We start from the raw sequence: 12,313 nt of genomic DNA on the forward strand, positions 1-12,313 counted from the left end.
AATAATGTCAGCTTGCACATCATCAAAACAACAATTACGATATTATCTTAGACAATAATTATCATACACCCCTAATTGCAGCTGATATTTTATTCATTGTCTTTTATGCGGAGCACACTATTATTTTGCTTTTTAGTACTAAAACTCTATAGAATTACTATAGAATATTAACAGAGCCAATTATAAGATATCACTGAAAAGAGTCCATTCTAAAACGCTCTATAAAACAACCAGTAGATAAGATTTTGGCCCATTTGAAATGCAGAGACCTTCAAAGATGCCTGTAGGGATGAAAAGCACATATGAATCATTTATGGGCAGATTAGCTTCAAAGGTTAACAGGGACCAATCATATGCCTTTGAAGGCATTCAGCGTTTATTTTATCAGCATCTCAAATAAATGTTATCCACCTGCAGGATACTCTCGGCGGAGGGTTTGATGCTACTCAAGCGTTTGTCGGTGACATGGCGAATTTCAACATCTGGGACCGAAAGCTGTCCGTGGGAGAAATTTATAACCTGGCCACATGCAGCAGCAAAGCACAAGTGGGGAACGTCTTCTCTTGGTTGGAAACCAGCATTGAGATCTACGGAGGAGCTTCGAAATGGACATTTGAGGCCTGTCGCCAACTGAACTAAAAGAGCACAGAAATCTCCCAGCCAATGAGAGATACGAGTTTCCAGGTGTCTGTTACCAAATCATTCATCCTTAAAGAACATTTTCAATCAAGAAAAAGCATAGACATCAAAGTCAACGGGAATTTTCTAGATATTTCAATATTTCTTGTCTCTTAACACTTAAAACAATCACGTTTTTGTCATGTATTTCTGGATCTTGAAGGCATATGCTGATGTTGGTCTTAGCTTGAAAGCACAGTGGTTTCGCTCTTCTCTGGTTGTCTGTTGGGCAAGCAACGCCTTACCGGAAAACTACTTAACACAATATGTCTCAGACTTCCATATTTACAGCCTGGATCATTTGACCTCTTCCTTCGAAGAGGAAGCCATGTAGTCTCGCAGTAGATTTCTGAACCACTTAAGTTACTATTCCCCATCAGGATTATTAGATAGATCTACCCACTGCCTGGGATACTCACTGTGAACTTCGGATGTAGAATGTAAAACAAGCAAAGCTGAGTGTGTTCTTTTCTTCTTCTTTTTTTTCTCATGCTTTTCTTCTGTCTTATCACCTCCTGCTTAAGCATTTTTGTTTGTTCTTTTTTTGTTGGTGTGTCTGTGTATGTGTGTGTGTGTGTTTGTAAAAAATAACTTGATAATTGCCAACATATTTCAAGCCTGGGTGCCTTGGGCTGTTGAAAAGATCAGATCTCGACACATTTGTCATTATTTGCAGTGTACTTCTATTTATCTCTTTCTTTCCTTGTGTAACTACTGATACGTTATATTGATTACGCCTCGTAACAGTTCAAACGGTTTGCGAGAATAGGCTGATAATTCAAAGTTGTTTTAATTGTGGCGTGTTCGGCAGGTGTTTGTATTTTTCAAGGAATGTTACATGTACAGAAAACAGCATGGACATCTAAATGCTGCAACAGCATTAAAGAAAAACTGCTTTTATTAGCTCATTTTGGGTTGAGATTTTATACTGTATTGTTATATGCTAAAAGCATGGCAGCACTGAAAGATGAAAAAGGTCTAAATTTTGTAATAAAATTGTTATATCAAAAATAGCAAGTGTGATAGTGCTTTTAAATGCTTGATTTGCAATGAACAAATGCATGTTTTGTACAAATGTGTACAGATAATGCATTCTAGGGGAAAACACACTACTGTTCAAAAGTTTGGGTTCAATATATATATTAGAATAGAATGCACTAAATGAATCAAAAGTGACAGTAAAGACGTGTTTTACCAAAATTATATTGATAATTTTATACTAATCAAAGCATAAAAAATGTATCATGGCACAACTGTTTTCAACATTAATAATAATAATAAATATTTGTTGTGCAGCAAATCAACATTTTGGAATGAAGACTGTGATACTGAAGACTGGAGTAATGATGCTAAAAATTCAGCTTGGCCATCACAGAATAAATAACATTTTAAATTATATTCAAATACAAAACAGTTATTTAAATTCCAAAAATATTTTACAATATTACTGTTTTTATTTTATTTTTGATCAAATACAGCGGAGATCAAAATAAGAGAACAACTTACAATTTCCTAAACTTTGAGGTCACTGCTTAGTCCTATTTGAAGTTATCCTCACATGAGTAAAGGCACAGCTTTTTAGGCATATTTCATAAGTTAAATCTATTCTGATGCACAGTATAAAAAACCTAAATGAGATATTTGAAAAAGAACACTGATCAAAATTAGAGAACACTTTCAGATACCTCCCAGTTATTGGTGTTACAGTGGGACCACATGCTAATTTCCTTAATTATCTAACAAACTCTATTTAACTGGCAATCTAACTTTTCAGTTTTCACTGACTTTGCAAGAGCCGTTCTAAAGTGACTGAAACCCTCCGACAGCAGGTTGTCCAGATGAAGGACAATAATAGCAGCCATAGCAAGAGAAAATCTGTGATTTCTAGAATACTGCATCTTTACAATGTCACTAACTCATTTAAGTCCCCCCAAAAGGCTGGTCATCCACAAAAGACAAATGTGCGAGAGGACAGGATAATGAGGAGAATCTCAATGGGCAATCGGTTCAACACTGCAGCTGGAATTGCTTACCAGTGCAGTGCCGAACAGGGTCAACTTCTCATAAGGAGAAAGAATCAAAAGGCTAACTTAGGAGTATTTTGTGTGCAGAGAGAAGAACTGATCCAAAGTTCACTTCCGTGATGAAAGCAAGTTTAATTTATTTGGGTCCAATAGGAAACATTATGTTCAGCGTCAAGCTGGGGGAAGACTGAACCCAAAGTGTGTAAAGAAGTCAGTGAAAGGTGGAGGAGGAAGTGTGTACAAAAGTTGTACACCATGACTCCTGAAAGTTGCTTGGTAGACAATCTGATTGGAGCGAGTTTTCTTTGGTTTTGTGCTAAATATGCATCAGACAGCCAGTAAACGAACTGTGTGCAGTCTGTAGGAGTATATTCTCTGAGGCTAGGAGACTGTTTTACTGGTAACATTTGATTTCCCAGAATTTTCGCTACATTTGTCCAGCAATCTATGACTCAATGCAAGCGCTTCTGGCTACGCAAACTTGATATCATTCATTGGTGCATTCTGAAATGTGCCAGAATACAATTCATAACGCAATGCAAGTGGCACTGCTGCTTCTTACAATTAAATTTAATCCAGAAATTGTGTTCTGATTTCTCATAAAGTTTCCAGCCAACTGGGGAAAAACTAACTTTTAAACGCAATTGGCACTTAGTTACATTTCATTCTGCCGAATGCCCAAGCATTTTGTCCCAGACCTAAGAATTTAAGTCACAACCCTATAGCAACTCAATAGTAATGAGTACACGGCTGATCTCATCATTTAGTGGTTCAATTCCAGAACATACATATACTATACACACATAAATATGAATGTTTTTGACAGAAACTGATACTTTTATTCACCACTTTTTCACTACTATTATCCAGAACATTACTATTGCTGAAAATGACTGTACAGTTCGACTGTTTATCGAACTGCAACACTCATTCTTTTAGTGATTTAATGATCTTTCAGCTCAAACCTTTGTAAAAGCACACCTGAAACCCAATCTTCTGTTTAATAAAGAAGGTACATTTTCCTTCCTTGGTTTGCAACATATTGTAACTCCAAGTCAAATTCTTATTTATTAATGTATTCATTGCAAAATGAAGGTGATTCCATGTGTGTTTGCCAAGAAACTGAAGATTTCATACAAAGGTGTCCACTACTGCTCTTGCAAAAATTTTAACAAAGACCCAGAACTGCTCAAGCCGAGATATACAAAAGAATTCCGGGATTTTGGACTTAAAGGAAATGTTTAAAAAGCTGAAACTGGAAAATAAAAGAAAAGATAAATGAGCAAAAGAACAAACACTGGATGGTGGGTGACTGACAAGAGTACCCTGTGCAAATGAGTTTGAGGGGTTTAAATCAAGGAAGAGTGCACATGTGAAACATATAGCAAATGAAAGGATGCTTGATGCTTTCTGTCAAGCATGAATGAAGTGCAATTGAATGGGGCTGCTTTGGTTTTGTTGAGCTGGGAGATTGATACAGAGTGCAAGGAACAAGAAAGGTTACCATTCTATTTCACAACGTCATGCCGTCCCCTGTGGTCAGCACTTGATTGGTTCAAATTTCATCATGCAGCACTACGAAGATCCGAAGCATACTTCTGAGCTATGCAAAACCTATTTGGGAAAGAAACAGGGAGCCAGAGTACTGTCTTTGATGGACTAGCCTGCACTATCGCCTGATTTAAACCACACTGAGCTCCTGTGGGATGCGCTTAAGTGTAAGGTCAGGGAAAAATGCCCTACAAGCTGGTCGCACCTCTGGGAAGTGCTACAGAAGGCGTGGGATGAAATTTTCTCTCAAAACCAGCAGCTATTACAGCTAGAACATTTTTCTTATTTATTAATATATTCATTGCAAAATTAAGGTGATTCCATGTATGCTTGCCAAGAAACTGAAGGAAGATTTCAAAGGTGTCCACTACTGCTCTTGCAAAAATTTTAACAAAGCCCCAGAACTGCTCAAGCCGAGATATACAAAAGAACTCCGGGATGTTGGACTTAAAGGAAATGTTTAAAAAGCTGAAACTGGAAAATAAAATAAAAGATAAATGAGCAAAAGAACAAACACTGGATGGTGGGTGACTGACAAGAGTTTATTAACGCGATTGAGCATGTTGAATCACTCTGTGGTTTCCTAAAACCATTGTTAGCTAACTACGATCGCAAGTTCCATTGACCTCTATTGGTTACAACGGAACTTGTAACCATAGTTGCTTTTGGGAAACACACCCCTGATTGTCTGTTTAGCTTAGTAAACAAGTGCAAGTTTTCAACACGTTCTCACTCCCAACTCGTCACATATTGACGCTTGGCCAGGACCCCTTGGCGTCGCTTTTTGACGCTCAAGGTACCCCTTTAGCGTAATTTTTTGACATCCAGGGTCCTGCATTGTTTTCAGTTGTCTTAATTTAATGGTTTGCATGCATTTGTAAAATATAGAAATCATTTTATATAAATGTAATCTCTCATTGGAGCGCCTAACCCCACCCCTACCCTAAACCTACCCACTTCTGAATAATATAAAACATGAAGCAGGCAAACAAAAGTACAGTCACAGGTATTTATTGCAAAAACTGACCAAAATCAAGCAGTATAAAAGCATTACAAAGAAGTCGTGTTGCATTCCAATTCTTCTGAAGCCATACAATATCTTTATGCGTAGAAGAGAGTAAAACATAAGATTTTAATCGCTGAAAATGATCCCGCTCCGTTAACGCGCTCATATCTCATTCAAAAAGATACTCCCGTCCCATAGCATGACGCAATCGGTCACAAGACGCACAAGAGCCAATAGCATTTCACAACAAAGGCTGACGTAAGGTTTCTTCTGGCGACATTTTTTGAATTTGTGCACAAACTGCGGTCGCGTCTATTCCTCTCACAAATCAATCATTTTGCCTCGGGAGACTTGGAATATTAATATTTTTTTTAATAAATTATAACTGTAATTGTATCTGGCTGTTATATCTTGTGTTTTATTGACAAATGGTAGGTTTAGGGGCAGGGGTTGGGTTACGTGCTCATAAATGTTTAAAAATTGTAATGGAAATAAAAATGTTGTGACTGTTTACATTGTAAAAACACACCCCAACATATATGCAATAATGGCAATATTATTACCCAATATATAATTTAATCATGATGATAAAATTCCCAGTGCCTTTCACGTCTGCATATTGACGCCAAGGGTTTCTTATTTAAAGCAATGGAGGACCCTGCACGTCGAAAAATGTATGTTCTAGTTGGCCATTGACTGTAGTCTTTGTGTTCAAGCACGACTTTTTAGCCCAGACACATACATCGCAACTAGCGCTACTGCTAGTTCTTTGATGTTGGTTTGGTGTATTACGGCCTTGTCTTCTTTTGGTCAAATTCTAAATGTATCCCATAAAGCATTGCGACAAACTCCCTAAAAATCCTCACCCAAGATGGCAGATGAAGTAAGAAAAACAATGTAATATAATCCAAATTTCTGTTTTACCCAATTTATCTGTGTGGATGTTAAAGTACCACATTGTTAGCTTAGCAACGTGCTAATGCAAAATTTCATCATAGTACTACAGCAGGGATCTATGAATAAACATACTATTACTTTTCTTGACAGAAAATAATTAAGCAATGGTATACTTCTGTAGAAGCCACAGATCAGCGTGACTACAACATTTCAAAAACACTGTATGAAGAACTACACTATACCCGAAACACTATTTGGAGTTGCTGCCTGATAGAGTGTTCCAAATTGGTAACTTATGAGGTTCCATGCTGCTTAGGATGCTCTCTTTGAAAACGCTGCCTGCTAGGTCATGGAACAAAGCTTGTATTTTCTCCAAACCTTTACATCTTGCAGTCGATTTCTCCTCTGCGGGTGGATTGTAATGAATCTGCACTGGATGCTACAAGCTGGAGGTAATGCGCACGCATTTTCTTTTCTTGATTTGTTTTTTTAAGGTTTTCTGACCATGATACTCAACTATTTTCTGCAGTTCTCCAGCTTTGGTCCTTGGAGAGTCTTTAGCCACTCAAACTCTCCTCCTCACCATGCATTAGTACGATATAGACACATGTCCTCTTCCAGGCAGATTTGTATCATTTTCTGTTGATTGGAAATTCTTAATTATTGCCCTGATGGTGGAAATGGGAATTTTCACTGCTCTAGCTCTTTTCTTAAAGCCACTTCACTAATTTGTGAAGCTCAATTATCTTTTGCTGCACATCAGAAATGTATTCTTTGGTTTTTCTCATTGTGATGGATGATTAAGGGAATCTGGGCTTTGTTTTCCCTCCTATTTATATTCCAGTGAAACAAGAAGCCATGGCTGGATAATTTCGTGTATTTGAGAAAAACATTTATTTCATAATGAGATTTTCTCCCATTTTCAATTGTTTTAGTTCAATGAAAGGTTAGATATTTGTGATTTAAAAAAATAAAAGATCAAAATGATTAACAATGCAGATTTATTTTCACAGCCTTCTTTGATCATATTTACCAAGGGTGCCAATAATTCTGACCACGACTGTATATTAACACTGCACCTACATATAATATAAAATTAATGGAATAAAAGGCCACTTAAAGTTTATATAAAGAGTGCACATTCATGACTATGTTTCTTAACACATTTAAGTACACATTTAATTGTAATAATGACACATTTTATTTTAAAGCATTGTTTTAGTAATTCTTTGCCATGCTTCAGAGAAGTATACTTTTTTTTTTTTTTACCTTTGATGGCGACTAACTAAACCTATGTAAAGCCCTTGATTATAATTCTAATTGTAGTGTGTTATTCAATATTACATACAATATTATAATATACAATAATCTGAAGTATTACAAAATGTTAAACTTCTTTAAATGTGTAATTTCAAATATATTTAAAAACATGTCTGTCAGGTTTCGCTATTAATTACATTAAAGTATATTTTAGTTTACCATAAATACTTGTTAGTAAATTTGTCAGTGTACTTTAACCATATTTTATTTAATACAATTAACAATTAATGCATACTTAAGTCCTACTTAGGTGGGTCAAAAAAGCGCAAAAAGCAAAGATCAACTATAATATAAATTTAACCTATAATATTTTTATTTAACTGACATGCAATTAAGTGTCTGAAAACATTACATTCAATTCAGCCTTAAATATATTATTTTAAAGTATATTATTTCTGTAATAAGCACTCATTTTAAAAGTATGCTAAAGTGTACTTCTTTTTCACAAGGATGAATTTGGGAAACATAATATGCTAGCTATGAAATTAACCTTATCACTTCACTTTAACCTTTGGAGTTATCTGTGGCATGTTGGCGTGTCATTTCTAAAAAAAAAAATTACTGAACACAATTTGAGATTTAGAGGATTATAATTTATTTATTTTTTTTTAAATGGCAGAATTTAATACAAACTAGTGGGTTTTAAGTTTTGAGTTTACAGTATTTTTTAAAGGTCTACAAGGTCAAAATGCCCATAGTTGAAGAAACAATCATACACTGTATGCTTAAGCACTGTTGTTCTGTCAGCAAGGAATCCAGTCAGTGCTGGCACACAAAAAAAATACTATCAATCAACACAATCCATAAACCCATTTCCTCTCCTCTCATCTCGCCTTTACTTCTGCTCTCATTCTCGATGCTCCGTGCAAACTTCATGAATAATTGATTTCACTCCAAGAGAGGAAATTTGTTTCTGATGCAGGGCATCATGCCAGCTCTTGACAATCCACTCCGTGTTCTGGGCAGAAGACAAAAGGCCTTCAGGAAAACTTAAAACAAGGACATTTTAAGGATCTTCTCTTAACTCTCTTAACTATGCAGAGTAGATATTCAATAGACAAATCACATTACCTTTGCATATACTGCTGACACTCATGTACATTTGGTCTCCACAGGTGAACTCTAATGCTGACACTTTAAAGATCTGTTCCAGCACAGCATCCTAACTGAAATAGGACTCCATAATTGACAAATCTGGACATAACTGGAACTCAATCGAGTTAGCTAACAACATGCCACTTTAAATAAAGCATACAACTGTATATAAGTTCATTAAAATAGACATGCACAAATATTGAATAAAATAAAAGAATACTAATATTCCAACAGGAATACAAAGTTCTGTCATGAAACTCTAGATGATGCAGGCCAATAGGTCTCAATCTAATATAATCTCATCATTATTCACCTGGCACAGCTGATTGGTTTTTGTTGCATCAGAAGCCAATGAACTGATGCTCAACATTCAAATGCTTGGCATGTGTTCGCCGTAGCAATTTGCAGCTCTCTTCAGAAGCCCTCCACCTTCCCCAGCTCCACCTGTATAGATCTGCTACGGGGTGATTTCATGTTTGTTATATATGGGGGTTATTTCATATATGTTATATGTGCAGAAGCAGTATTTCCTACAATTTCACAGCAGCATGTCTGTGGATGTATTGGCAGTAGCGAGTCTCGGTACTAATGTTTCTGAGAGTTGTCATGACAGAACTGTTTTAAACAGTAATAATAAAAGTCCTAGCTGTCCTCCCACACATAACAAACATCAAAATCAATTCATACTGTGTAGCCTAAAGGCTCATCTATAGGTATATGTAAAGCATCAACTCAGTTACCATTTTGTTTTGAAAGCATATTTTCATTTGAGAGCTTCATGTGATCAGGGTTTAGATTAGCCATAGTTATTCTCAGCTCCCTCTCCTGATATTTGCCAGTAATATGATTTGCACACTGTAAGTTGTTCTCTCTTCAGAGGTACTGCAGGTGTTGGACAGATTGTTATAAAGACAAGACAAAGCTGTTCTCCTGCTTTGTGAGCTTCGGGGCAGCTGGAGATAGAAAAGTTACACGACGTGAGATGCTGAAGCATCCTGATAACATCAGAGACTTTAGTTCACACTGGACTTTTACCTGCAGGGCTGGTCTGGCAGGAGGTGTCTGAAAAAAACAGCAGACAATCACAAATTAATTTACTTGTTTTGTACATAATGTGCCATCATCATTTAGGGATTCACAAAGGCAAGGTTCAGAAAGAACAAAATGGAAGGTGCATTACTTATTGTGCCACATTCTTTAATTAAAAATGCTTTATTCTTCCCATTTGCTCTCCAAAATATAAGATGACTAGTGTCAGTAAAACACCAAACAGTTTCACACAAATTTTGATTTCAGGGGCAGATTATTGATGTAATAAACACTTATTTCCACACTGTTCCTTCCACAAATGTTATGACCTCAAACACTTTTAGCATAGTACATGATTTGTAAACCAATTTTGACATTTGCATCACATAATCAGCTCTGTCTGTATGGCTTTTCTGATATAGTAAACTTGCTCGGTAGCTCAACCGGTACAACACTGCACTTGTGATCCAGTGAAGTCCAGTGAAACGAAGAGTTCAAAGACTTGTAAAAATAAGCTAAAATTACATAAATTTTTTTATTTCAGGTTAGCTTTTGTTAACAGTGTTGGTTAGGTTTATGGTCAGGTTCAGTGTAGCTGGTTCACTGTGTTTGAATGCGATAGAGCATTAACCTTTTAGCGACACTCAATGGACATTTCCGAACTGCCATGATGCATACAACATACAACCAATAAAATTTTGCCTGAAACTGAAAGCGCTTTTAGCAACATTCACTGGACATTGAAAGTGCCCCAAATTTTGCAAGAAACAATATGATATAATTTTGCTGAAATGCCGCCACAGGCATGTTTTTCCAATGAGCCTGGGTTGCTTTTGTGTGTAGTTTATTGAATTATTTATACGATTTCTTGTATGCTTCTAATATGTATACAAATCACGAAGAAGAAATGTGGGATTATTTTCACGCTGAAACCATTACACAACAGATCCCAGCTCCCATTTTTTTTCTTTTTTGCTTCTGTAATGATGATTCATTTTTACTGCTTTTAAACACTGATTGTGTTGTGTTGTTGTCATCATTTTTACGGCTATATGTATTTATCAACCGACGCCAAATGCCTGATGATGCAAATATATTAAGGCAAGTCACGAGGCATCAGCTGGCACCACAGGGAAGATCCTACACAGGTCTTACACAATTTTCCCATGATCTGGGAGTCATGCCAACAGCACTACTCCATATTCAGGTCAGGCAGGAGCACAGGCAGCCATTTCTCAACAGTAAGTCATGCCCAGGAGAGAAACCTGCACGCAGATTTCCTAAGATTACCGGTGAGGCACGATAGGTCAATCGATCTTGTCAGTTCTGTTTATATCACTGTGGGTAAGCTTGTTCAATCATAATTTAAGCTACATAATATTAACACACTATTCCCTTTAATAATAACAGCTCATTCATATGATAAGTCTTCTTGTTTCGCAGTTTGTCTTACATTAATGTTCTGCAGCAGATCAAAACAGAGCAGAGCCTCTGAGACTTAAAACTAGCCTTTGAAAACACACAGTCAGCATGGATGTGTCCTCCAGGACCAAAAAAGGAAAAATAGCTCACTATGGGCAAACCAAAAGTGCTGTTGTCCTGCTTAAAATTGCATGGAATTTACCTAAATTTCCATGGCCGAAATCCCCCCACAGCCTTTTGCAGAGGTCGAAGACATTATAGGTAAAACCAAAGCACACCCAAATGTAAAACCAAGCAATTGTGATAAACACAGTATTTGGTGAATGTGGAACGTTTGTAGATTTATCACACTTAGGAAAGCATCGCAACTCCTTGCCAGATGATAAATGACTGCAGGAAAGCTAAATCCGGACAGATTAATCTACACAGGCCCATAGAAAACTCAGTAACTCTCAAAAGAGCTTCATTTGTTCAAGGTTTTGTCATCACTCAACAAAGCTCACTTTTAATGCTGTGCTCTATAATTTTTCCCCATTAAAAAAAGTTTTACACCGAAAAAAATAAATAGTACTTTTGATCGATCTTTTTAAAATGATGTACAGTCCCATGAGATGAAAACTCCAGGCACATGAGTGGACTAGAAAAAGCTATTTCTATTAAATAGCTTTTTACAAATAATTACAAATATTTTGAGGTCACATGACCTACAGTGTCTTGCATTTCGATTGATTACTAAGAAGAACAGGAACAGCTGCAACAACAATTTGTAAATATATATAAAATGTAATGACTTGGATTACTTAATTGTATAAGGGGAATTAATTATCAGTAAGTACACTTATTTTGACATGTTGACGAAAGCACATGTAAAGTACTTAATTATAAGTAGGCTATGAAGTACCGATACAATGAACTGGTGTATGTTATTTGAAATAGCATTTAAACTTATAGTTATAGCCACCATCCTGCAAACATAGAGAAGGCTTGTGCCAGAACAATGCACCAGGAATATGTCAAAATCAGTTGGGACTGAATCCAAGACTGTTCATTTTATTAAGAAATAAACAAAACAAAAGATAAACAAACGCGGCTGCTGTTAATGACAACATTTTTCATTATGAAAACAGTGCTAAGATTGTGTCTCCAGTGCCACAGGTTTTTACGTATTTTAAATAATTACTGTTTTAGAAGAGTGTGCAAAATTAGTTTGCTCAATCTGATGATCCATACTATTCATTTGGGTGTGCAGTGAAGCCATTATCTGTGTTTGTCATGATGACATAATTCATTT

Source organism: Sinocyclocheilus rhinocerous, unplaced genomic scaffold, assembly GCF_001515625.1.
Source record: "Sinocyclocheilus rhinocerous isolate Xijiao unplaced genomic scaffold, SAMN03320098_v1.1 scaffold647, whole genome shotgun sequence".
In the NCBI taxonomy this organism is placed as follows: Eukaryota; Metazoa; Chordata; class Actinopteri; order Cypriniformes; family Cyprinidae; genus Sinocyclocheilus; species Sinocyclocheilus rhinocerous.